The following is a 27,501-nucleotide window of genomic DNA, read 5'->3' on the forward strand; positions in this document are numbered from 1 at the left end:
GAGCTTATTTTAAACATTCTTTTCTTTTAAACTTTGAGTTTCAGATGCTCTCCCATCTTTTAACCTCTCATCCATCTATCCAGAAAATAAACAATATAATATCAATTATACAGTACATGTGAAATCTTGCCAAACATATTTCTATATTAATCATTTTGCAAAACAAAGCAAGTAAGAAAATTATAGTTTAATTTGCACTTGGAGTTTTTCAGTTCTCTCTCTGATGGTGGATAGCACTTATGGAATGAGTCCTATGAAATTACCATGGATCACTATGTTGATCAGAGTAGCCACGTCTGCCACAATTGATCATCATTACAACATTGACATTACTGTGCACAGTGATTTCCGGGTTCTTCTCACTTCACTTTGCATCAATTCATTAAAGTCTTGTGATGGTTTTTTTTTCCTAAATCTACCCCATCTCATCTTTTTTACAGTACAATAATACTGACTCTATCACAATCCTATATCTCAATTTCTTTAGCCATTCTGCAGTTCATGAGCATCTTGTGGGTTTATTTTACATCCTAGAACTTTGCTAAAGCTGTTTATTGTTTCAAGTAGATTTTGAATGAGTCTTTAGGATTCTCTAAATATGCCTACATATCATCTGCAAAGATTGATAGCTTTATTTCCTCATTCCCTGTTTTAATTCCTTTATTTTATTTTATTTTATTTTTCTTTGCTTATTGCTAAAGCCAACTTGTCTAGTACAATATTGAATAGTGGTGATAAGGGGCATCCTTGTTTCATTCTTGATCTTACTGGGAATATGTCTCACTTCTCTCCATTACAAATAATCCTTGGTGATGCTTTATATAGATGCTGCTTATCATTTTAAGGAAAACCCCCTTTATTTCAATGCTTTCTAGTGTTGTTAATAGGAACAGGTGTGATATTTTGTCAAAAACTTTCTGTATGTATTGAGATTATCATTTCTGTTAGTTTTGTTATTGACAGGATCAATTATGACAATAATTTCCCTTATATTGAACCAGTCCTTCATTCCATAAATCTCTCTTGGTCATAGTATATTATCCTGATGATAAGCAGTTGTAATCTCTTTGCTAATATTTTATTTAAAATTTTTGCTTAATATTCATCAGGAAGATTGATCTGTAATTTTCTTTTTTTATTTTGGCTCCTCCTGGTTTAGGTATCAGTACCATATTTGAGTCATAGAAGGAATTTGATAGGAGTCCTTCTTTACCTATTTCTCCAAATAGTTTACATAGTATTTGAATGGATTGTTCTTTAAATGTTTTGTAGAATTCACTTTTAAATCCATCTGGTCCTGGAAATTTTTTTTAGGGAGTTTGTTTGTTATCTGCTGCTCTTGTGGTTTCCAGAATCCAGACACCAGTACTTGGAATTGTTATTTCTTCTTGATGGATTCTTGAACGGATGATGATGACTGAGAGGCCGTTGCTGTTCTCTGACCTCCTCACTGAGAGGCTGTTACATTGTCTGATCTCTCTCCTCTTCCCTCTGCCTCCAATTTATTTCATTCCCAGTCCACAATCAGCACTTGTGTCAGTAAAGGATGCCCCACAACTCCCTCAAGTGTCACAATCTACAGCTGTGGTGGCTTTCAGAGAATTGACCTGCCTTTTCACCCAGGCATGGTCCTTAACATTTATTCAATTTCTTTTTCTAAAATGAGGCTAGTTAAGTAAATTCCTTTCTCCTCAGTTAACTTTGGCAATTTACAATTTTGTAAATATTCAGACATTTCGATGAGAATGTCAGATTTGCTGGCATCCATTTGGGTAAAACTTGTTGCTTTCATTTCTTTTTCATTGGTAGCAAGTTAACCCTTTTTATTTTTGATGCTGGTAATTTGTTTTTTCTTTCTTTTTTCTAATCAAATTAACCAAAGTTTTATCTATTTGTTGGCTTTTTCCCATAAAGCCAACTCTTAGTTTCATAAATTAGTTCAACAGTATTCTTAGTTTCAATTCTATTAATCTCCCCTTTGAGTTTCAGAACTTCTAATTTGGTATTTAGTTGAGGGATTCTTATTTCTTCTTTTTCTATAATTTTTAATGGCATGTTTAATTCTTTATCTATTTTATACATAAGCTATTGAGAGCTGTGAAATTTTCCTTAAGAACTGTATTGGCTGCATCCCATAGGTTTGGTATGTTGTCTCATTATTGTCATTCTCTTTGATGAAATTATCAGTTGTTTCTATGATTTGTTGTTTACTCATTTGTTCTTTAGAATTAGATTATTTAATTTATAATTGGTTTTTAGTCTCTCTTTCCCTGGATCTTTATTGAATATAATATTTATGGCACCATGATCTGAAAAAGGAAGTACTTACTATTTCTGCCTTCCTGCATTTTTTGAGGTTTTTTTACATGAGGTTTTTATGTCCTAATACATGGACAATTTTCATATAGGTGCCATGTGCTGCCGTCCCTATTCTGTCCCTATTCAATTTTCTCCAGAGATCTATCTTATCTAAGTATTTTAGGATTCTGTTAATCTCCCTAGCTTGTTTACTGTCTCATTCTGAGATAGAGAGGTTGAGATCCCCCACTTACACAGTTTTGCTGAATATTTCTTCTTGTAAGTAGCTTAACTTCTTCTCTAAGAAGCTGAATGCTCTATCACTTGGTGCACATACAATTAGTATTAATACTACTTCATTGTCTATGATACAATTTAACAAAATGGAGTTTTCTTCCTTATCTCTTTTAATTAAATCTTAGGTCAGAAGTTCTAACTCTGATTTTCTTTCTTTCTTTTTTTTTTTTTTTTTTGCTTCAGTTGATGCATCATAAACTCTGCTCCAGCCTGCTACACTTACTCTGTATTTCTCTATTTCAAATGTGTTTCTTGTATACAACATACTGAAGGATTCTGTTTTTCAATTCACTCTGCTATTTGCATTTTGCATCATATTTTATATAAGAGTTCATACCATTCACACTTACAGTTATGATTACTAGTACTGGATTTCCCTACTTCCCACTTTCTCCCTTTTATATATATTTTTAATTTTTTTTTAAATTGTGAGTTCCAAATTCTCTTCCTCCTCTCTTCCTTCCCCATCATTGAGAAGAAAAGAAATTTGATATAGGTAATATACAACATACAGGTTAAAAATCAAGAAATAGGCTGGAAAATGAGCAAATGACAAAAGGAAAAAAAAAGGAAATTAACTAAGAATGTCCAAAACTCAAATAGTAAAATTCAGTCATATGGGAATCAGTACTTAGATATTGTGAGAAACAAATTTGTCCAGATGAAAGGTGGAAAGTGGGCAATGCAGGGGCAGGACTTTGATTATTGGCAGCTGGGTGTGCTGAAACACCAGGTGAGTTTAAGAATTGCTGTCTTCCCTACAGCCCTGTGACATCACCAGAAGTTATTTTTCCTCATTTTGTAGAAGGAAAATGAGATTGAGAGAGACCAAAAAAATTTTTCAGGGTCACATGTATACTGGCAAATATGGCCCCAAGGAGCAGAGAGCCTCAGTACTTTGAGTCAGTAGCTGGAGATCAGCATATTGTGGAAAATGGATTGTGGGGAGAACATCACTGACTCTATTTCCTCTTTTTGTTGTTTTTGTAGCCCTTTTCCTTTCTGCATGATACTGCTATGTCAGTACTGGATGCTGCCTCCTTTTCCCCTTATTACTTTAAAATTACAAAAGAAAATTCTTGACACTCTGAATGCTGTCAGGAACTCATCTCTTTCTCTTCTCTTAAAAAGCCTGCATTGGAAATATTGATTAGCTGACTGATAAAGCAGGAACTGTTTTCTCTTGCCCCCTGTCAATGCCTGTGCTAAAGATACATCCTTTCCTTTGTACCAATTTAAACATCCTTTTTCTTGCCTAAAGAGATAACATTTTTCTGCATGCCAGCCCTACTAGATCTTATCCAAAATTATTTTATGAGAAACACATCTTGTCTGCTGTTATCCTGTGTAGCAAAAGGGAAGAGAGAATGCACATTTTGTTTGTGTGTATATATATATATGTGTGTGTGTGTGTGTGTGTGTGTGTGTGTGTGTGTACATATACCTATATAATACACACATGTGTATGTGTGTGTGATCTGTGGAATTGTGAGACACACATTTCCATCATCTACCGTTTGTGTGTGTGTCACACTCCTGAGTAGGTAAATTGCAGTTTTCCTATCTGTATCCTATGCTGGCTTCTTTGGGCAGTAGTCAGTGTAAGAAAAAAATACATCTTACCAAGAACTCCACTGATCACAGATGAATGCAGGGAAAATTTATTTTTACATTCTTGCAAGAAATACATTTTTGGAACCATAAAGGCAGTGTTTTATTTTTTATCCTCAAGCACAAATCCCTTCTCTGATTCTCCATTATTTGGGTTTTTACAGAAATTACAGAATGTGAATCTTCACTTCTCTTTACATAGCCAGTCACCAGTCCCTGGTGCTTACTTTCTTATGTAGAAAGATAACTATGAAGATCTGGGGCAAAATCCAATGGATTTTTTTTCAAATCTCAGATCACCACCCCTGTTTATATAAATCAGTCCTTGTCCCCAAGGAACTTGCATTATTATATGGGAAGATAACCTGAGGAGGCAAAGTTCAGAAGGCTCCTGTTCATATCTGAAACCTTTACCCTTGATTATGGTTTTTGTGGGTTTCATTTCTCCAATTTAATTTCCATAACTTTGTGGAAACTAAATCCACATCCATTTCTCATAATTTTCCCACTATTATTTGATTTCCACATCATTTTTCTAATCCCTCAAATTTGGCTAATACTTTTTGCATCCTACTTTCTAAAAATCATTTAACCTCTGCACAGATTTCCTTACACAGGATGGGATAATTAGTCCCTGCATTCTCTGCTAATTTTTCTGACAGGGTTATACGGGGAGTGAGACTATCTCCAATCATAACATACATTCCTCCTTTTTCTGCCAATAACCTGTGCAGAGTCATCCTATTTTTCCATGCTATTCTGTGAGTGGCATCTAATTGTTCTACCATTCCCTTCACTGCCGTTCTGGTATAATTTCTCCAATAATAGTTATCCAGCAGAAAGGAATGACTCAAATCCAGAACTAACTTGATTTCTAGCCTTGAATTTACCAAGTTCTAACTTTGACTTAATTCTTCCTGATTTGCTCTAACTATTGTCTCTGAAGGCCAAAGGTAAAAGGAATAGCCAATTGGCTCAGCACACAGGTTCCCACTCAGTTCCTGGGCAAAACAGGTTTGAGAATGCTGCCTCCACAATATTGCCCAAGATTTGTTTGGAGTATGCTCATCCCTGGGAAATTGTCAGAACTATCCTCAGTTGTATTCCAGATTCAGTTATATGCCACAACAGCCCGAGGTTTTGGAATCTTTGACCCTGCCATGAGAGACAAGCTGAGGGATTTCCAGAACTAGGATGAGGAGCTGGTATAGTCTGGTTTATTTCCTCATAGAAGGGAATAGATAGAACAACAAAGCACTGCAATTCTCTTCTATTATTGGATAGAATAGGGATCCTGTGACTTCCTGAAACTTAGCCTAACCTCTCAGAGGGCTGTAGGGCAGAAAAGGTCAAACCTGAGGTCTAAGCTTCAGGAAATCATATAATCCACAGGAAGTTGTTGACCATTGGTCAATGGTTACTTCCTTGTCAGTGCATCCAAGGAATTTAAAAATAGACAGGAAGGGGAGGTATATCCATGTCTCTTCTGTTATATAATCCATTTTCTGTTTCTTCAATGGACCAGACATCATGCTAGACTGTCCAGTTGATGTGCTTGAACTGTTTCTTGCAAGGAAAAAACAAATGCTTTCTGTTTATATCTCAAAATGCCTCCGAGCAGTCAGTTTGGGGTTGGAGTGGTCTTGCATCCCATCCTACACAAGGGTCTTCAGAAATGTTCCAAAAAAGGTTATCCTACAACCTTCAACTTGGCCAAAATTTGAGATAGTTGAGTTAGCTCTGCTCACTCTTGTGAGTGAGCACTTTGAAATGGCAGTGATGGAGAATAGCTTATAGGGAAATAGCAATGGGGATGTCCCCTGAAATTAGGGTACGTTTGCTCTAACAATCTGATTCGACAATTTTATGGCCTCAGAATAGTCCTACAAACATTGCTGAGTATCCAATAGATAATCTGCTGGTCAGTGATAACTGACCCTGAGGCAATAGTGAACAGACCACTCCTCATTTCTAACTGTAGGCCATAAAATTAACATATCAGTGACAAGAAGAACAGGATAAATTTGCCTCCTTGCTCCTGGTTCTTTGCTAAATTCTTTTGACACTTAGCCCAGTTCAATGGGTGTTACAATTACAATAAACTTTGCCCCTTGAATTGGAGATGTGTTCAAGCCTGAAAATTCATTTGAGACCCTTCATTACACTGGTCTGAGACCAAAACCTTTTGGGGCCCCTTCTGAACTACAACAGCAATGAACTATTTCATATGGAGACACTGGCCCCTGGAGCAAAATAGCATTGACTCTGATATTCCCCTTAGATGTTGTACTCTTCCCCAAACCCATGTAGATGGCTTATATTTTACTGCTAGTATCGAGAAGGGGAAAAATAAAGTCTAAAACGGATTTTCATGGATTTTTCCCAAGCCATGTGGAGATAGAACATACCCTTATACAGAGAGCAGAGTCCTATGAGAAGAATTTTAGGATTCTGGGAGTTGGGGATTCTCTAGATGGGGATCTAGAGAAAAACAGCGGACTCCAGGACATATCATCTCAAGAGGCAGCCCTAGACATTCCCTTTCAAGGGAGAGAAAGTTAGAAGCTGTGTTTATTTCTTGCACGTTTAACTTTGAAGAAAATTTTAACTTAATTAGAATGAAGATGCCTGAGAGGCAGAGACAAAACACAGACACAACAATGCTCACTTTTTTTAATGTTAAATGGCCAGATCTTTTCCTGTGTAACTCAGCTGACTGAGAGAGAAACATAGAAGACAATGTGTGTGTGATACACACATTCCTTACAAGAGTGTCTTCTATTCTACAGCTACAGTGAATAGAGCACCAGCCCTGAAGTCAGGAGGACCCAAGATCAAATCTGGTCTCAAACACTTAACCCTTTTTAGCTGGGTGACCCTGGACAAGTCACTTAACCCCAATTTCCTTGGCAAAAAAAGTGTCTCCTCTTTCAAGGCCCCCGTTATTTATTCCTTTTCCCTTAGAGTTTCTTGAAAAATCTCTGTAAGAGGTCATCTGTAAGAAACAAAATATCTTTCCAAGAATTTCCAAGTAATTTTTACTTACTGATGAATGCAGAAAAGATTTCTTTTATATGCTTGCCAGAATGGGTACCCAAAGTTAGTAGATACACTTTTGAAACTGCAGAAACAGTGTTTTATTTCTTATCCTGAAACACAAGTCCCTCCCCCAATTCTCCATTAACTGGGTGTTACAGAAATAACAGAATGTGAATCTTCACCTCTCATTACATCGCCAGTGCTTGTCCCCAAAGAGCTTACATTCTTATGGGGGACATAAGGATAACAAAAGCAAATTCCAAAGGGTTCTTTTTCAAATTTGAGGCTTCCATCCCTGATTAAATAAGGCCATCCCGGCCCCAAGGAGTTATATTTTTATGGGCCTATATAACCGGACCAGGCAAAGTTCAGAGGGCTCCTGTTCAAATGGAAAAGCTCCACCCCTGATTACATTCTATTGTGGATTTCAATTTCCTATTTAAGTTGCAGTTCTCCAATTTAATTTTCATAACTATGTAAAATAAATCCCCATCTATTTTTGACATTAGCAAAGATCCTGAAAAGTCTCACAGGAAATTTACATGGGAAGAGATATTGGCAGGCCAATAGCCTTGGTGGGATTTCTCCCAAGGAAGAGTAAAAACCACAGGACCCCAGAGCTGAAAGGGGACTTACAGACAATTTGTTCCAACCACCTCACTTTACAGTGAAGGAAATCTAGGCTCAGAATTTAAGGGACTTGATTAATGCTACACAGGGAATAAGTAGCAAAGGTTTAACTCAGAAAGAGAGCATTTGACTCTGATGGGATTCTGATCGTTGACCCCCAGCCCAGAATGCCACAGAAATAATTAATCATGTGTCTTGCTAGAACAATGAGCAGCCAGCAGATTCTGTGATGACATTGATAAGGTACAGCTTCTAGGGGAAACATGGTGATGGAATATAGCTTCTAGGAAAGACACCAATAATTTTGAGGTCCCCTAACCTTAGGGGGCTTCTGTTCTAACAATAAGTCAGTGATTCTAAGTCCTCTGGCTTTGGAATCTGACCTGGAGGCCTACACCCAGCCTTAGAATAGTTCAATAAACATTACTGTCTGTTAGTCAGTGATAACCAAATTCCAGAGATCACTCCTTGATCCTACCTTTGGGCTATAAAATTAGCATGTCTGTGACATGATAAACAAGATGAATGTGTCTGTTTGCTTCTGTTTCTTTGTTAAATTCTCTTGGTGTTACAATTACAATCAATTTTGTCCCTTGACTTAGAGATGGAGCCTGCAAATTGTTTTGAGACATCTTGCAATGCCAATTTGTGACCCCAATCTTTTGGGGTCCCTTCCCAACTTCCACAACAGCAGTCTGGAGGTCTTAGATCTTAGATCTTAGAGTGATCCTGTTCTGACAATCGGTCAATGATTCTAAAGTCTTCTTGTTGAGGTTCAGGAAAAAAACAAAACGTTGGGGGTCACATTTGGGTGTGATGAGGTATCTCAAAAAATTGGCAGACTTGAACCCATGACAACATCAAGGGGCAAAGTTTATTGTCATTGTAACGCCAATTGTAGTGGGCTAAGTTCCAAAAGAATTTAACAAACAACCAAGAGAAAGAAGACAGAGTTATCTACCTCTTCAGGTCACTGCTATGCTAGTGTTATGGCCCAGAAGAGGTAGAACTGAAGAGTCATCTATTCACTATTGCCTCAGGAACCTGGTAATCACTTGCCAGCAGATTATCTGTCTGTCAATCAGTAATGTGTGGAGGACTATTCTAAGGCCAGAAGATTTTAGAATCATTGACAGACAGATTGTTAGAACAATAGCACTCTAAGCTCAGAGGGCCTCAGGATCCCTAATATAGCTTCCCTAAAGTCTAAGGCAAGAAATAGTATTATATTCCTAGGCCTGAGGATTTTTGCAATCATTGGCAGACAGATTGTTAGAACAGAAGAACTCTAAGGTCAGGAGACCTAAAAATTGTTGCTATATTTCCCCTAGAAGCTATACCCTATCATTTGAGCTTTAGAATCAATGATCCTGAGGTCCCACACTTCCTCTGCTTTGAAAGAGGGGTAAAATCTGCCAAGACACTCCCCCAAGACACTGAGTCTTCAGCGTTGAGTCTCTGCTAGTGTATATATGTAGGGAATCCCTACTCCCTGATGATCTGGGGAGAGGCCCTTAAGAGGTGGTCAGTCAGGTAAGGAGTGGGAGGGCTTTAGGGTATTGCAGAGTCATTCAGGGATCACTGTTAAGATCTACACACACACACACACACACACACACACACACACACACACACACACACACACACCCCTTCCTCTTTCCTCTCTCTTGTCTAAAAGGCTAAGGCAGGCTCTCTGGGTATTCCCTGATCTTTCCAGAGAGCCAAGGTCACTTTCCCACAGGTTGTATCCATATTCTCCTTTAGAGAGGTTCAGGTGCCCCGGGCTCTACTGGAGATCAGCTGCTGTCCTTAGAAATACTCGAGAGGGCTCTGATGTGGAAGAGAGTTTCCATCTACCTCTATCTGAATTAGTACCAGTAGATGAGGGGAGATAGAGCCTTTTGTAGCCTGCTAGTGTCTCCTGGAGGGCACAAGGAGAGCTGCACCCAAAGATGGAAACAAGGGACCCGGCATGCCTGAGTCAGTCTCATTCATGTCTAATCACAACTGGACAGATGTCAGCTCCAATTCTCACCCATGGCAGGTTGGGGCTGGTTCTGTGCTGCCTGAGATTCTCACTTGTGTTCTAGAGTCAGCCCAGGGATCCTGTTCAGCATGAGACACTAAGGCAACCCAGGTCCATCTTGCAGCAGGACCCAGCAGGGAACCCAGTCTAACAAAAAGGGATAATTTCTGGCATAGCTGCAGAATCAACCACAGCCTCAGAGATGGGTTCTTGGGTCCCCTGCTGCACCTAAGACCCATTATCAAATGAATATGTCTATGGAGCATCACAAATTTTAAAGCTCTATGTAAAGAGTTTTTTGTTATTTGTTATTTGTTATTATTTTTGTTAGCTATTATTACAAAAATTCCCCAAATCCAAGAGTGAATTTAAGGGCAATTAAGTATTTCTAAAACAGTGATTAAGTGTTTCTAAAACATTTATGTTTCTATGAGCTGCACCAGGAGTTAATGACATTGTCATCAGACACAATTTCCTTCTCCCATGATCTCAAATTGGAGTTGGGAAGGGGAGGGTGAAAGGCTCAGCCATTGCTAGTTCCCTTCTCCAGAGTTTGTTTATTCTGACCCCTTCTGGTGAGAGGAAGAACACCAAGGCAGCAGCAATCTGCAGCAACCAATACTGGCTCTCAGTACCAACTGCCGTGATCCCCAGACTGTCTTACCTCGCTTTACCTTCTGGTGCTTCTCTGTGGTCTCTTTCCTACACAGATTATTCTTCTGCCAGGATCTCCACTTGCACATTTTCACGCACTCCACATTAAAAAGCATTTGCAAAATCTTGTCTTTTTTACCTTCACCACCACTCTGGCGTGCATCCCCTTTGTTCTTCTCACTAGCCAGGGCTCTAATTTGGATCATCATCATCTCTTACCTGGGCTATTTGATTAGTCTTTTTAATTGATCTCTTTCTTCCCCCTCTCCAGTCATCCCCCACACCCCTAAATCAGAAAGTGATTTCTAAAGTACATCTGGATATGTCACCACCTCCCACTCAGAAAGAGCTTGAGTTTCCCTCATTAGCTTTGGGGTCCAGGATAAACCCCCCTCTAAATCAATCTCAAGTTTTTCACAGCCTTACTTTTTCCTAGGCTCTTTTCTCATGAAGAATAATAAAAGTAGCAAATGTTTGCTTAGCATTTAAAGGTTTGCAAAATATTGAGCATATATGACCTTATATAATCTCCAGCCACTGCAACAGGCTGTCCTGTTCACAAAGTACTCTGAGCTCTTTCAATCCAACCACCCTCTCCTGACAAAAATGTTCTCTCTCCTCAGGTTTGCCCAAGTGTCATTTGCAGGCTGACCTGAAGCCCTCTTCCACATCAGCCTCTCCCAGGCCTCTCAGCTTCCTGCCTTCCCATCCAAAGTTACACTGATTCTGCTTTGAATGAATTTTCGACACAAATGTAGCCAGATGAGGGCGTTTGGTTTCTACAGGCAGAGAAAGTCTTCAGCCTGACTTTGTGAGAGATGTTGTCTCAAAAAGACAACATTGTTTCCCCTCCCCTAGAAGAGAAACAATATCCCAGTAGGATTTGCCATGTCTGAGCCTCCCATTGACTAAATGAAATGGTTGTATAATATGTATAATATAATATGTATAATATGACCTTAAATTTTCTTACCAATCCCCCTCATTCCATGACCCCGACACCATAAAATGTCTTGAAGGCCTCCATTGAAGTGGGATGCTGAAAGGAATCTTGGTTAGAGCCTTGCCCTAGGTAAGGCAAACTCAGGAAATCAGACCAAAAAAATCCTTTTTTGTTTTTCAAAATTAGCATGTGCTTTACATCTTAAAGAATGTTTTTATTTTATTTTTCTCAATTAAATGTCAAAAACTATTGCTGACATTCAATGTTTTTAATAATTTTGGAGTTCTGAATTCCTTTCTCTCTTCCCTTCCCTGGCCCTTTCTTGAGAAAGCAGGCCCTTTGATATAAACTATCTTTGTGAAACCATGCAAAATGTATTTCCATATTAACTGTGTTGCAAAAAAAAGAAAATACAAGAAGAAAAAAATAAAGTTTAAAACAGTATGCTACAATCTGCATTCAGATTCCATCAATTCTTTCTCTGAAGGTAAATAGCATCTTCATTTTTAAAAAAATCCTTCAGAATTGTCTTGTATCATATTGTTGAGAATCACAATCATACACCACAATTTGTTTATTCCTCAACCGATGGGAGACTCCTGCATTTCCAAATTTTTGCCACCCCCCAAGAAAGAGCTGTCATAATTTTCTCAATTCTTTTTCTTAAAAAAAAAACACTAATTTTGGCATATAAAACTAATAGTTGTATTTCTGAGTCAAAAATATGAAGTTTTATAGCCCTTAAGAAATAGAACCAAGTTTTTCTCCAGAAGCTCCATCAGGTCACAACCATCAAAATTGTATTAGTGTCTCAATTTTTTCCACATTTCCTTCAACATTTGTCATTTTCCTTTTCTGTTTTACTAGCCTATCCCATAGGTATGAGATGGTGCTTCAAAATTATTTTAAGTTGCATTTTCTCTAATCAAGAGTGATTTAGAGCATTTGTTAATATGAAATCAATTTACTATACTTTGTACTACATGTTTCTATCCTATAGGTTTACATATTACATATTTATAATGTGAAAATGCATTTTAATCATGACTAAAATGCAATCATTACTTCTTTTGAAAATTGTCTTCATATCTTTTGAGCATTTGCCCATTGAGGAATGACTTATATTCTTACTGTGACTGAGTTTTCTATATATTTGTGAAATGAGGACTTTATCAGAGAAACTTGAGATACAATCCTTCTCTTCCACTTTCCTGCTTTCTTTCTAATCTTGACTTCTATTGCTTTTGTTTATGCAAACCCTTTTTAATTTAATGTAATCAAAATTATTTAGTTGATATCTCATAATGCTCTCTGAAAATTTTTTATCATAAATTTCTTCCTTTATCTATAGATCTGACAGATAAGATATTTTCTGTTCTCTTAATTTGTTTATGACATCTCTTTTATTTATAAATTATACTCGTTTTAATCATATCTTGTTATATTATGTAAAATATCAGTCCATTCTTGATTTTGAGAATGAAAGAAGAGAAAGTTCTTATCCAACACAAAAGATTATGGAAAGATGGTAGAATGAGGTAGAAAATTATCCGACTCTCTGAAATCTCCCTCCAAATAACTTAAAACAACACCACCTCAAAATAAATTTCCAGGATGCAGAAAAAATCAAAAGTCAAAGTGAAGTAGTCATCCAGGCTAAGACAACTTAGGAAGATTCTCTGCCAAGATGGTGGTCTGACTAGGGAGTAAAGTATTGATACCTCATCATCAACAAACACCAACACTTGGGAGCAGCTGTAGGATATCAAACACAGTTTCAAGAACTTTCACCTATATCTAACCCCTGTTGTTGGGGGCACTGAGCAAGTGACTGATCAAAAGAAGGTTGTGGACATCCCTTTATGGACACTAAACTCCAGGCCCAAATGCATCATCAGCAGGTTGCAGCCCCAAGCAATGACTACAGGGAGGGGTAGCAAGCACTGAGGGATGAGTGGCCACAGAGAGACAGAGTCCTGCTCATCTATGACTGTGGTTATTCAAAGGAAGCCAGAATCTATAGTTTCAACTCCAGAGAAGAGAGGTGAACTGACTTGAATGAGAAACAGTGCTTCATCTCCAGAACATCAGAGAGTGAGAGCATATGTAGTGTCAGCAGTATAAGTCGAATCTGGATAGAGCTCAAGAGTGAAGAAACATCCTTGAGTCATTCATGAACCAAAGTTCAGCTTGAAATCTATTTCTTGTTACTTTTCTTGAGTTTGGGGAGTGTAATTCTGTGGACACTTTACTTCTAGAAGTTAGAGAGTCCTCTGCAATCTGCTATCCAACAAAGAAAGGTCTGGGTGCCAGTTCTGGAGTTAAGATGGTGAACTCACCCAGTAATAGCCATGCTAGAGATTGACCCTTTCATGGTTGCCATGATTGTTAAAAGAAATCTTGGTTTAGGTCTCGCTCTAATCAATTAAAGCAACGTCAGAAAAAAAGAGTTTACTTAGCAAATCAAGGCAGCATGGGGGTCAGCAGAATTCAAACTGTAATTTGCTTTTATGGCCAAGAATAAAGCAATTTCCATATGAGAGTAAATTTCCAATTTCCTGAGAAGTACACATGAAGAAATGGGGCTAGTGTCACCTTAGCTTTTCCACTATTATCGCATCTTTGGGAGATAAGATTAGTCCGCAGGAGATTGAATTAGTCTTGAGTGAACAGCCCTCTCCTGCAGGCTGGCTGAGCATCAAACCCAAAAGGTGAATCAAGGTTAAACATGAGGGTCACTAAGACTAAATTTTGTCCCAGTGACTGACTTTGCACAACTCCAAGAAAGAAAGAAAAAACAACTAGAACACAAGTTGGGATTTATTCATTATTATTAATTAATTATTCATTGGATTATTAATTAGGCAAGAGAATAATCAATAATTTGATAATGTTTTCTTTCAATAACCAAGACAAAAGACATAAGAGGGCATGAAAGCTTTAAATAAAAATTCTTGAAAGAAAAATTCATTAACAAGTGAAAATCAAACCTGAATGGTGGACATTTAATGAGGATGGGGCCCAGATTGATTTCACTTCCTATGCCTGAGAAAGTGTCTTAATCAGGAGACTTGGTCATCTCAACCAATGTGGGTAAGAGAACTTAGTTCCATTCTTTCTCCTTTCATGAAATCGGGAACCTTAAACTCTAATGAAGAGCTACAAGGCCAGGAGCTCCTATTCCTGAGAGAGAGTGCTAATGCCTGAGCGTAGCAGGAAAGGCCTTTCAGAGGACATAATACCAGAGCTGAGTCCTGAAGTGAGCCGGGGATTCTGGAAGGCAAAAAAGCTGCTGAAGAAGTCCATACAACATTGAGGAGACATTGAGGAGATCCATACAAAAGAAGGAAAGAGGGACAGGGAATTCTGGGAAAGGGGGACTGGATTAGGGTTGGGAAAGCAGCTTGACTTGTGGAAGTGCTTGGGAAAAAGTAATATAAAACACCACTAGAAAGGTGACCAGCTGCAAGAGGGGAAAGAGCATTCAGAAGGGGCTGAGGAGCTTGCAAACGTTAGAATCCTCTGTAAATATTGGCCATTAGTATTACTACAAGATCAAGAGGGAGTAGCTGAGGGTCTTAACAGGTGATCTGAGAGGTCATTTAAGTAGAATGTGCACATTTTACTGATGAGGGAACTGTGTCCCAGAGGGATGAAACAATGAGTCTGAAGCCGTAAAGTTATTTGAAAAAGGCAGGACACTAGCCCAGACCCTCAATGCCCATGATCAGTGCTCAGAACTAGATCAGCCAGCCCTCTCTAGGAAAGGCCCTTTTGTGGAGCCAATTTCCCCAAGGCAGCTGAAGGAGGACTCATTTTCAAGCTTGATTTTTGTAGAAACAGATTGTGCAAAAAGAGGCAGGCCTTTGCACACTGGTGCCATGTCCCGCTCCCAGAAAGACTCAAACTCAGAAAAAATAAACCAGCTCCTGCATGTGTTTGCTCACACAACCACAAGGGGGAGGCACAAACACACACACATCAGAGATGTTAGAATTACAGAATGGAAGGAGCCAAACCCTAGTAAACATGCCTCCCCACTGCAGTGTTTGTCCAGGCTCTGCTTGAATACTTCCAGTGACAGGGAACTTACTACTGTATCATGAAGCAATGCAATCCAACCTGGACAGCCAGTTGTTGGGAAGGTCATGCTGAGCTGAAATCATTAAAATTTCCTAGAACTGTGTGCATGGTTTTCCCTTTGGGGCTTTCCTCTTCCCCAGGACAATTCTTCAGATATCTGCAGGTGGTGGCCATGCCCTCGAGAGCTTTCTCCTCAGTTATGTCAAAAATTCACTTTCGTGACACAATAACCTCCAGTTCTGGTCACTTCCTCTGGAAAAAGTCTCACTCTTTCTTTAAGATGTAAAGCCCATGACTGGACACAGGACTCCAGTAGGATATGAACAAAGCCCTTGGGAAATCCACATGAGCTCCCTGGAGTGCTCAAGAAATACACAGGGATCCGGGCTTAGCTTCACAGAGCAGATGGAAAAGGAAATATGAGGGGCTCAACCCCAAGTTACCCTCAGTGATCCTGCCCATATGGGGCTCCAGAGGCCTGAGACCAAAGGCCCTGACCGAGGAGGACGCTCTTAGAAACCTTCTATGGCGATGGAGCAGGGAACCAGCTTTTCCCCAAAATTAGACATTTCAAGAATTCCCTGGGCTAGTCTGAGGCCCAGGAAGGCCCAAGGCTGAATCTGGGGGCAGAGTCTTGCTTTTCTTTACTCCCTCTGTAAGCCCGGGCAGGACACCACATCTTTGGATCTCTTTCTTCAACTGTCAGATGCAAGGATCTTGTGATTTCACCTTATCTTTGTGGGGGGAGGGGATGTTGTTGCATGTGGCCCCTGGACCAACATTTCCTCTTCCTGTCCTCCAATCCTCACAAATCCACTGCCTCTGGCTTAATGTACTGAAGCTTCATACCTGGTTCCTACTCACTCCCCTCCTGAGCTGGGCTAGTCACTGGCCCACTCTTCCTCAACACTGGGAAATATGGGCTGACCTTGCAGTGTTAGAATACACGGGGGCCTCTGCCAGGGGAGGTAGGAGGAGATCCAACCCGGAATAGATCTTCTCTTGGGAGAGGATGATACAAGGAGACTGAGAGGCAGTTGCTGTTCTCCGACCTCTCTGACTGAGAGGCCGTTGTGTTGTCTGACTTCCTCCTTTTCCCCCTGCCTCCAACTTATCTCATTCCCAACACCTGTGTCAGCAAAGGCTGCCCTGCAGCTCCTTCAGATGCTCTGATCCACAGCTGGGGAGGCTCTGGGAGAGCTGACCTGGCCTTAACCTTGCAGACTCACAAGATTGTCTTTATCATCTATAGAGAAACAGGCATTTGATGAAGCTTTCTTTCTTTTTTGGACCACAAGCTGCAGAAGGGGGTGTCTGTGGCAATTCTGCCCTCCATGCCCCAGGAAGTAGCTCACATAAAGTCTTGGCTTGGGATTTGAAGAAAAGGTCTCTAACTCCTATTCTTCACCCCACCTTCCTGCAAGTCTCCTCCCCCCTTAAGGTTGCTGTCTTCCCTCAGATGTTCTCCAAGTTGTTCTCAATTGGTCTTATCTGTAGAATCCTGTCCATATTGTCTCCTCCATTAGGAGATGGAGACTTTTACCTCTCTTTGTATCCTCAGTGCTTAGCACACTGCCTGGCCCATAGTAGGTGCTTACAAAGTGTTTATTTACTAACCTAACCAAAGGCCCCTTGAGTTCTATATATTTCCATCTTTTGTTATAGGGGAAATATAATCTTGGGCTTTTGACATCATAACTTGTCTTTCTGATTGGATATAATAAAAATGAAGTTTATAAAGACTTCCACCTGGGGTGAGACTGTACTGAAAGTTACTTGCCACATAAACTGCAATAGTCCCTTCGATGCCCTTCCTTACCTCAGGAAGTATTATAATCCTTTTAGTGCTTCAGGCTTTCTCTGCTAATGTCCATCTTGATACCCAGCATCTCATTAGTACTATAAACAGCAGCTCAAAGAACTTGTAACTTTGCTTCCAAGACCCTTCAACTTAGCCATCAGCTTCCCAGTTGGAGAGCTTACTTGTTGGCTGACAGATAGTTGAGAACTGTCATTAGTAGTGATAGCCCTGACTTCCTCCAGGCAATAAAGAACAAAAGAGTCAGCTCCAGGAAATCCCAGAGATTCAGTGAGAGGAGACCTCAAGCAATGGCCTTAAAGTTGGATGTCCCTCCTGCCTGCAAACTCCCAGTGGTAATTGAAAATCTGCTCCCTCCTTGGATAGTAGCACAATTGCATTAAATCAGTCCAATTGCCTCTATTTATTGAGGTGTCAAACTGAAAGTAATTTCTCAGAATCTCTCCCAGGATGAGTATTAGCAATGACAACCTAAACTAGAAAAGTGCCCATCCAGCACTCAGGAGCAAATCATAACCTAGGAAGATGGGCCCCTGTGGATCCTATAGCCCCACAGGCCAAGAATAACCCATCTTTGCTGACCTAGATGCCCCTGGGGCTCAGTTCTAGTCTAGTATGATCAGATGCTCTGGATTGGACAGGGTTCTTCGAATGGGTCTAGAGCATAGCCAAGAATATCAGGAAGACCCTAAATGATCTGAAAGTCTTGATGGGTAGGCATGGGAGCTAATATCTGTCTAGAAGGGATCAGACAAAATCAACCTGGGGTCTGGAACCTAGATGGCTGCCTCTTGCTATAGTTCTCCTTGTGCCCTCCAGGTGGCACTAGCAGAGCACAAAAGCTCTGATCTGTTACTCCATGAACCAGCTCCCCAGTAGAAGGGGAAGGAAGGAGGTCCCTCGGTCCAGCCCCAATCCTCTCCCAGAAGTCTTGAAGGTCAGCTGACCCACAATAGATCTAAGGGCACCTGAGCCTCCCTAGAGCAATGGACAAAGCCCCTGGGTAATAGACCTGAGCTCCCTGGAGTGCTCAAGAAATACAAAGAAATCCAGGCTTAGCATCACAGGGAAGATGGAAAAGAAAAAAGTGGGCTTCAACCTCATGTTTCCCTCAATGACCTGCCATCCAGAGCTCCAGAGGCCTGAGACCAAAGGTTCTGACCAAGCAGGACACCCTTAGAAGTCTTATAATGGTGAAACAGGGGCTGGGCTTTCCCCAGAGCTGGACATGTCAAGAATGCCCTAGTCTGGTCAGAGGCCCAGGAAGGTCCAAGGTTGGATTTGGGGGCAGAAGTCTTGCATTTGCTTCCTCCCTCTGTGAGCCTGGGCAGATCACTGCCACTTTGGGTCTTTTTCTGACTCTTCCAGATGCAATGATCTTGTGATTTCACCTTATCTTTGTGGGGGGAGGAAATGCCTTTGCATCTGGCCTCTTGACCCACATTTCTTCTTCCTGTCCCCCAGAACTCACAGATCCACAGCCCTTGGCTTAATGTACTGAAACTTCCAAGCTGGTCCCCACTCCTTTCCTGTGTGAGCAGGAGCTAGTCACTCACCCGCTCCTCTTCCACGCTGGGAAATCTGGGCTGATCTTGCAGACTCACAAGATTGTCTTTATCATCTTTAGAAAAATGGGTTTTTTTAAATGTTTTCTTCCGTTCTTAGATTACAAGTCCCAAAAGGGGGAATGGTGGAGATTCTGCCCTCCATGCCCCAGGAGAGAGCACAGACAAGGTTTAGACGTAAGATTGGAGGAAGATCGCCAAGTGGGTCTGAAGCTCCTACTCTTCACTCACAGAGTCCATCAAGTCTCCTCTATCCCTCCCTCCTCAATGCTGGGGCCTTCCCTCAGCTGTTCTCCAAGTTGTGCTCAGTTGGTCTTATTTGTGGAGTCCTCTCCATATTGTCTTCTCCATTAGGAGACAGGGACTTCTACCTTTCTTGTATCCCCCGTACTTAGCACACAGCCTGGAACTTAGTAGGTGCTTACAAAGTGTTATTGACCAACCTAATCAAAGACCCCTTGAGTTCTTAGACCTGTCCCCCTTTCCATCCTTCTCATTCAGCTCCATCTGGATCCATCTTGGCTCAAGTTCTTGTGTCCTCACCACTCCCTCCTCCCAAAGGCTGGCTAGTGCTCCCCCTTCACTGAGCTAAATGATTTCCAGATATTGTGTCATTTGGTCCTTTCAGCAAGCCTGGGTAATACCTGCTAGTATTATCCTTCCCATTACACAGTTGAGGAAACAGAGGCAGATATTGAATTTGTCTAAGGTTATAAAGCTACAAAGTGTCTAAGGCTAGGTTTTAAACTCCCTTCTAATTGGGTCCAGACCCAGCCCTCTCTCAGCTGAAAGGGGGTAAGGATTGGGGGACTCCAGGAGGAGTGCAGAGAGAAGATGGCCCTGATCTGTTCCCATCGGGGGGAAGAAGCTCTAGTCTGCATCATCCCCTATTCCCACTCCCAGCCCTGTTGGATCCTCCCACAAGCCACAGTAAACCCCCTGAGGAAGGGCCAGGGCTCTGTGGCCTGGCCTGACAGGGGAAGGGTGGGGAAAAGTCTCGGTCTAAAGGCCCCAAGCACATTCACTGCCTCTGCCTTCATTTTCTGTGCTCATTTTGGGGTCTAAACAGTGTCTACTCCAGTGGGGAAATGAAGTAGCCGGGGGTCAGGTATCAGTTCCATTGGTAAATAGTACTGAGTGAACCATGTTCCCCTGGGGGACAGAAGCACTTCTCTGTGGACAGTGGGAGGGATCTGTGCAGGGGAGGGGCTCCCCGGGAGAGGCAGGAAACCACAGCAGCTGGGAGGGGAAGAAAGAGGAGGAGGAGGGAAGAGGGAGGAGAAAGTCAGAGGCTAAGTCCCTGCCCTGTGGGCCCTTGTGATCAGGCAGATAGAAGAGCTCCAGCTCTGAAGAGAGACCTCAGTGTTCCAGAGGAGATCAAGAGACCTAGCTCCAAGCTGCCTCCAGGGACAGCCTTAGCCTGGACAGCAGCAGGGACAGCTCCAGGTCTGCCCTTGAACCTGTACAGGGAAGACACAGCTCAGGAAAGCAGAGAGATTCCTGGGAAAGAGACTGTGGGTGACAGCCACAGCCCAGCCCCATGGAGAGCCCTTCAGAGCCTCAGCGCAGGGCTCTCAGCCCCTGGAGGGGGCTCCTGATCACAGGTGAGACTCCAGCTCTGAAGGAGCCCAGGGGAGGGCAGAGGCAGCTGGTGGGATTCTGACCCAGATGGAGATGGGGACCAGGGGGAAGGGGACCAGTCGCAGGGTTCTGTCCAAGGCACCGCCTAAGAAGGCTTGACCAGGGAGTCATTCCTGACCAGGGGCAGGGGAGGTAATGGCAGCTGAAGGCTATCCATCCACATCCTGACACTCAGGGCAACGTCCAGTGCTGGAACGGAGCTACCTCTGAAGGGGGGAAGGGAAGCTTTCCAGTCAGAGGAGACCTGGGTGTGGATCTCTGCTCTGATGTCTACTGGCTGTGTGACCATGGTCAGGTCCCCTAGACTCTTAGCTTGGGTTTACCTGGAACACCACCTTCCTCTCAGTGAGGCTTGGGAGCCAAAGTATCAGCCTTAAAATGCACCCAGGGTTTGTGAAAAGGCCCTTCCTGGGGTTGGGGCCAGGAGATCTGGGTTCAAGTGTTGCCTTTGCCTTTTCCTATTTCATATCAGTCAGATGTCTCACCTTACCTGGACCTCAGTTTCTTTCATTGTAAATTGAGAGCACTGGGTTCAGGAATCTCTGAAGTCTGGTCTTCGTCCTCAGCTACAACACTTTGTTGCTTCCTTTCTGCCTCCATCGCCTTGCCCGGCACACTGGCAGATCTGTTCTGAATGAAGTCTGGGGAGGGAGCAGAAAATGTGTTTCGTACCAAAGGCTCCGATTCTCTGCAGAGACTGGGGCCTTCACGTGATGGGCAGATTCAGGATTCCCTGCAAACACCCCCACTGAGGTCCCAGCAGACCTGGAGGCAGGCGGAGCAGCCCCCACCCTTATGTCAGGGACAGCTCAGTGGCCTTGGTCTCTCGGGAGGGCAGAGGGTCCCTGCTGACCTCTGCCTCCTTCTTCCCCTCTCAGCCTCCATCCTCAGCTGCTGGATCCAGCCAACGTCTGCTCAGGCCACTGTTGCTCAGGCCACTGTTGCTCCAAACCCTCCCTATGGGGAAGTGAACCACAGCGTCACCTTGGACATCCGGGGCTTCTCAGGCCAGGCTCTCTTCTATACTTGGTACAGAAAAGCAGTAACAGATCCCAACAAGATCGCTCGCTACACAGTTGCAACTGGAGTGCAGGTCCCTGCAGACATCCGGGAGAAAGTGCTCCCCAATGGCTCCCTGCTCATCCCTGACCTCACCCTCAGTGACACTGATGACTACCTTGTAGGCATTGTTAATTCTCAAGGAGACCTAATAGTTGGACAAGGAAATTTAACAGTGTATGGTAAGTGCTACCCTTCCTCTAGGCCATGTCTCCCTCCTATTCCCTCTCTCAGTCTGGGGTGAGAAGCTCCCCTAAGGGAGTAGGGAGAATGCAGAGCATAAGCCCACCCCCCCCCCCCAATGAGGACCAAAGAGGCGAGAGCCCTCCAGGCCAGATCCGTGTGATCATGGGTCACTGGGAGTGCTGCAGAGGTCAGAGGTCACTAACTTCTGAGGCTCTAAACTGTTATTATTGGGGGGTAATTTCCTGCTTCCTCCCAGCTTTCCCAGACCACATGAAACTAAGAAGGGGCCTGAGGGCTTGAGGGGTGTCTGGCCCCTTCCAATTGTGCCTGAGCCAGGCAACATGTTCCTGAAGTTCACCTTCCCTAAGACAGTTAAAAATCTGCTGGGGGTGGGGAGAGCATTGCTGCGTCTAGGAGGAGCATTGCTGGGTCTGGGGACTGATGGGCCAGGAGAGCCCACGTCCAGATTACCCACAGCCCAAGAGCCAGATGCACAACGGCCTTAGTGCCCAGGAGGCACTCTGTTCTTCTGAGGCTTCCAGAGCTGGGAGGGAGCCCCCAGGGGAAGAAACCGTGTCACCTCCATTTCTAGAGAAACAGGCAAGATAAGGGGCTCCAGACTTCTAGGATGGGTCAGCCTGGGACAGAGGGTTCCAACTCTCCTAAGCCCCAGCTGGTAGAGGAGAAAATCAATTCAGTGCCCAGGAGGGACCGAGAGGACACTTGGGGCTCCAAGGAAGGACCACGTTCCCAACAAGGAGAGCTCTCCTGCTGGGAAATAGGCAAACAAGGGCTGTCATTCTGTGGAGCCAGAAGGTGTTCGAGGGCTCTGGGCATCATATTTCATCTGGTTCTCACAAGGACCTGGGACGGAGGTGCTGTGTTTGTAAGTGAGGAAAAAGAAACAGAGACTGAGTGACGTGGCAAGAACTGGTCAGTGGCTGAGGTAGGATTCGATTTCAGGGCTTCCTGACCCCACATCCAGCATTCTGTCTACTGCACTCCCTCACAGCCTCCTACCTGCAGGGTCACCTCAGGAGGGAGGGACTTCTCCAGGACGGCCCATCTTCCAGCAGGGACTAGCTGCCCATTCAACAGGGAAGCTTGACAGGGAGGAGGGTCAGCCCAGGCCCCTTGGCACTTGCTTCTGTGGTGGGCAGGGCTGCGAGTTGACCCAGAAGTCTGTGTGTGGCAGGATGCCTTCAGTGGCTACAGGTGAGAGGCAGGAGTCAGGATTGGGGGATCCCTGACAATCACTGCCAGCTTCTTTCTATCCATGAAGTGGGGAGCAGAGAATACTGCGGAGAAAGGAGCTAGGAGTCCTCCATCTGATGATTCTCAAGCATTGCTTAGGCACCTACTGCATCCAAAGCAACTGTCCTGGGCATGGGGCATGGCAGGCAAAAAATAAATAAGAAAATCACTTCCCTCGAGGAGCCCGAGTTCTGTTGAGGAAACACATAAATAGGAAGATAAAAAGGACCCGAGAAGCCCAGGAAGCAGTTCCAGATGAGGATTTGCCAGGTGGAGGCAATTCCTGGGGGAGCAACAACCTCCAAAGTGGGCCGGCTCCTGGTCCTCCAATCCTGGCCTTCCTGAGGCCTTTTGGGCACCAAGCAGGGACTGAGGGATGAGGCAGCTGGCCCAGCATTAAGCAGCTGGATGGGACCAAGCAGAACTAGCACCTAGAACTCTTGGCTCCCGGGCGGGACCACTAGTTAAAGACAAGGTCACTGGGGAGGGAGGGCACTAACACAGGAGGGCATCAGAAAAGGTTCCTGGGGCAGGCCCTGCTAAAGGGGCATCTGGAAGGAAGAAAGGGGCTCCATGGGGGGGAGGGGGAGTAGGGAGCAGGAGGAGGGCCTCCCTGTCTTGGGGCTTGGCTACCCTCCTCAGCACAGGACTCTTAGATAGTTGGGATCCAGGAAAGAAACTCAGCCCACTGAACACTAAAGAGCCTGGGCAGAAAGAGGGCAACAAGAGGGCCCGGTGATGGACTGAGACAAGGAACTTGTGGGGGCCAAGTCTGCCTCAGTTTCCCTGTAGAGTCTTCTCAGGCCTGGAGGAAGCAAAGGATTGGGCTGTTCTGAGGGTCACAAGGAATGGGAACTGGAGGCTCCATTAGCTGCTCCTATTCCCACCAGGTGGGCAAAGGAATTGGGCAGCGAGGTGGCCCAGGGCAGGATAAAGGACTCTAAGATCATTTGGAGAGGGGGCTGTCACCGGGGGCAGGAGACAGGAGGACAGGCTTCTGGGGGGAGGTAGAAGGTGAGCTGAGCTGGGCAGGAAGAGGGTCTCTGCAGGATTCTCCAGGGTGAATGCATGAAGGGAGGGAATGAGCTCACAAAGAAAGGAAGAAAAGCTAAACTAGGAAATCCCCGATCACTTATGGCTTTTCCTTTATCATTTTGTGCTTGAAGTCAGGTTGGCTACAATATGAAGGCTCTAAACAAGGGTGGGGGAGGATGCAGACAGGAGGAGGCTGCGCCAACCTGGACCCTCCAGGGAGTCAGAACACTCAGGAGGCCCTGCTCCCCCCCCCCCAGCTTTCTGCAGGGACTCCCTGAGACCCCAAGGGGTCATGTCGGGGCACTGGCTTCTGGCTCTGACTGCTGGGTTCGGCTTCTGGGCTGCTGTGTTGTCTTTCCCAAGGAGCACGAGGTTTCTGGGCTGGTGGGATTCCCTTCCTTCCTTGCTGCTGGAGGCTCTGACTGGCTTCTTAGCCATGAGGAGGTGGCTCTTATTCTGGCTTCTCCCTTCCCATTGGCCCTCCCTTCTGATCCCTTCCTGTGGCTGGGCATCTCATCCCCCAGGATTCATTCTTCTGAGGCAGCAGGACAGGCAGTGTCCATGAGGAGTGACCATCCCAGGGCATCTCAGGCCACCGTCCCTCCGCTTCTCTCCTATGGAGCTCGCTTGGCCTGGTCGGTGCTGGTGCTTTGGCCGATGAGAGCAGCAGGGGATGGAAGGGGAAGGGGGGGCAGGAGAGTTCAGTGTGAGTTACGGGGACTCTGGCTGTACTTTCTTCCATGAAAATCGCTTGGATTCCACGTCACCATTGCTAGGCAAAGGCAGTGTGGGAGAGGGGACGAACACTGGGATCGGGACAGCGGGACCTGCCTCCAGACCCACTTCTGGGCAATGGGCTGGTCAGGGAAGGTCTGAGCTTAGAGCATCTGCCAAAGAGGGAGAGAGGGTTGGCCTTAGAGTCCGGGGGCTTGGGTTCAAATCCAGCTCTGCTACTTACTGTCTGTTAGATCAAAGACAAGTGACAATACAGGAGCTCAGTTTGTTCTGTACCGATGAGGGCCCTGACCTGGATCAGGGGTTCTGAGATTTCAGAAGCTCCATAAACATGGATGGGAAAAAATTACATCTCAGTTTTCACTAACGTGATTTTCTTTCCAACCCTGAGTGTTTCATTTCACGAATGTAAAACCATGACTCTGAGAAGGGCCCACAGGCTTCCTCAGGCTGACTGCCCAAGGCCCCCATGAGACACAGAAGGGGAGGAGCCAGGAGTCCTGATGACCCTGAGGTCCCTGTGAGCTCACTGTAACCCTCTGCCCTGTGATCCTAGGCCAGCAGAGGCACGTCTCAGGGGCAGATGGTCATCAAAGTGAATATGACATGGGTGGGAAGGAGTGGGATCGGGGCAGATGGCTCAAGGAGTGCAGGGGTCTGAGGTGGTAGGTAATAGCGAATAGTGAATATTCTTGAGGCAAGGCGTGATAGGACCAGATCCAGGCACACTTCTGACTCTTTTCCCACTAGTGTGATGTGTGGGTTGGAGAGACACAAAAAAGGTAGAGACCTGCGGCCATGCAGGGGTGATGGAATCCTGATTTTTCCCTGGAAAAGGAGCTGAGGATCCTTTACTGCCATCCTCCCATTTTACAGAGGAAGAGACTGAGAGGCTAAAAAAAGGAAGGGACTTGGCTAAAATCACATAGGGAAGAAGGAGTTGAATCCAGGATTGTCTGACTCTAGACCTGGGTTATTTCCACCATGACCCATAGTGGGTAGTGAGCAGTGTCTTGTCCCCAAGTGGCCCATGTCCTGCTCCTCTCCCCCATGACCCTTCCTCCATAGCTCTTGTCAGACCTGCTCGGGGCACTGAGCAGAAAGCACTTCTTACAAGCCTCAATATCCCCCTCTGCCCCTCAAGCCTAAACCCCTATAACTAGGACCTGCCTCTCTATAAACATGGAACAGCTCACCTCTGTGCAACACCTTATGCTTTACAAGGAGCTTTTACATAGATGGTCTTATTTAACCCCCAAATACTGTAAGGTGAGCATTATTATCCCATATTACAGGTGAGGAGATTGAGGCACAGAGGCCTTAAATGACTTGCTAATGAGTCGCACAGTTAATAACTTGGACATGGTTTTAACACTAAGTCCAAAACTAGTGACTCTGCCACATCGGGCAGAAGATCCTTAGGGGCTGCCAAGGCACCTTCCCAAGCAGCCAGCTGTGCCTTCCTTCCCAGGAGCGTTCTCACTGCCCAGCTTGTCCATGCTCCCTGCCCAGCATGTCCTCACCGCACCTCAGGTGGTAGCTGACCTCGGCCCTGTCAGATGCTTGGCCAATTCCCCATCATCTCAATGAATACAAGGAAGAAGCTTTGTATGAAAGGAAGTATGTTCTCCCTCTAAACTTCTTAAAAGGCCCATCAGAGGGAGTGTAAATTCCACCAAAATGGAGCAGAAAGAAGGGCAGAAAACTCCACTATTTCTAACTTAGTTTTCTTGGGAAATTAATCCTTAGAGAGCTGAGGGAGGATGACCTAAGAGCGAGTCCCATGAACCTGCTGCAGTTGGCCCAGAACTTATTCTGGGACACACAGCTTTCTTAGTGGTAAGGCTGAAACGACAGAGAACCCAGGAGATGGAAAAGTTCCTATCTGGGCCCTCCTTAGGCCATGAAGGCTTGGGAAAGTCCGTCCCCCTTGTCTCAGCCTCCTAACATAACAGCATCTCTAAGGTGGAGAGGATCTTGAAGCTCACCTTCAACATTCTCAGATTTAGGACAGGAAACTGCTACGGGAAAGGATGAGACCCAAGGAGGAAATAAATGAATATTCTATAAATTCTGTGTCTGATCTGCCCCTGGGGACAAGTCGCAGTCCTAGGCACAGGGGATGTGAGGATTGATTAAAGACTCTTGGACATGGGAGCCTCCTGACTCCCAGCCCAGGATTCTATCCTTTGCATGCTGCTGCTTACTAATCTATTTCCAATCTCTTCCTTTTGCTTTGTTTTACTTTGGAGTTAAGATAGCATCTCTCTCCCTCTGAGCACCAGGCCCCATGACCCTGTCTCTGGCCTGTGCTCTCTGACCTTCACCAATATCCCTATCAAGGTGTGGAGGTGATCCTGGATTCTTGAAGACCAGGCCAACAGAGGATAATTTTTCCAGATCCTGCCAAGCTAGAAAGGCCTCAAGGACAGCCTGGACAGTGGACAAGGGGATGTGTCACTCCTTAACCAGTCGGTCTCAACCCACAAAGATTCTGCCCTGGGAGCTTGGGCTCCAAGTGAATGTCTTTTCCAGGCATAGTCATTCAGGAATGAACTTTCTCCTAAGGAGGGGAGAACCTGATCCACTTCAGAGAAAGCAGGGTCCATGCCAGTGAAATCACAGG

At 44.2% G+C, this 27,501-nt stretch overlaps 1 protein-coding gene across 2 annotated transcripts in view; it reads left to right on the forward strand.

Moving 5' to 3' along the window:
- The window catches only part of LOC127556359 (carcinoembryonic antigen-related cell adhesion molecule 5-like), a 115,539-nt gene that overhangs the window by 72,263 nt on the left and 15,775 nt on the right, over window positions 1-27,501 (forward strand). The gene's annotated exons all lie outside the window — the stretch shown is intronic.

Source organism: Antechinus flavipes, chromosome 3 (assembly GCF_016432865.1).
Source record: "Antechinus flavipes isolate AdamAnt ecotype Samford, QLD, Australia chromosome 3, AdamAnt_v2, whole genome shotgun sequence".
Classification (NCBI taxonomy): domain Eukaryota; kingdom Metazoa; phylum Chordata; class Mammalia; order Dasyuromorphia; family Dasyuridae; genus Antechinus; species Antechinus flavipes.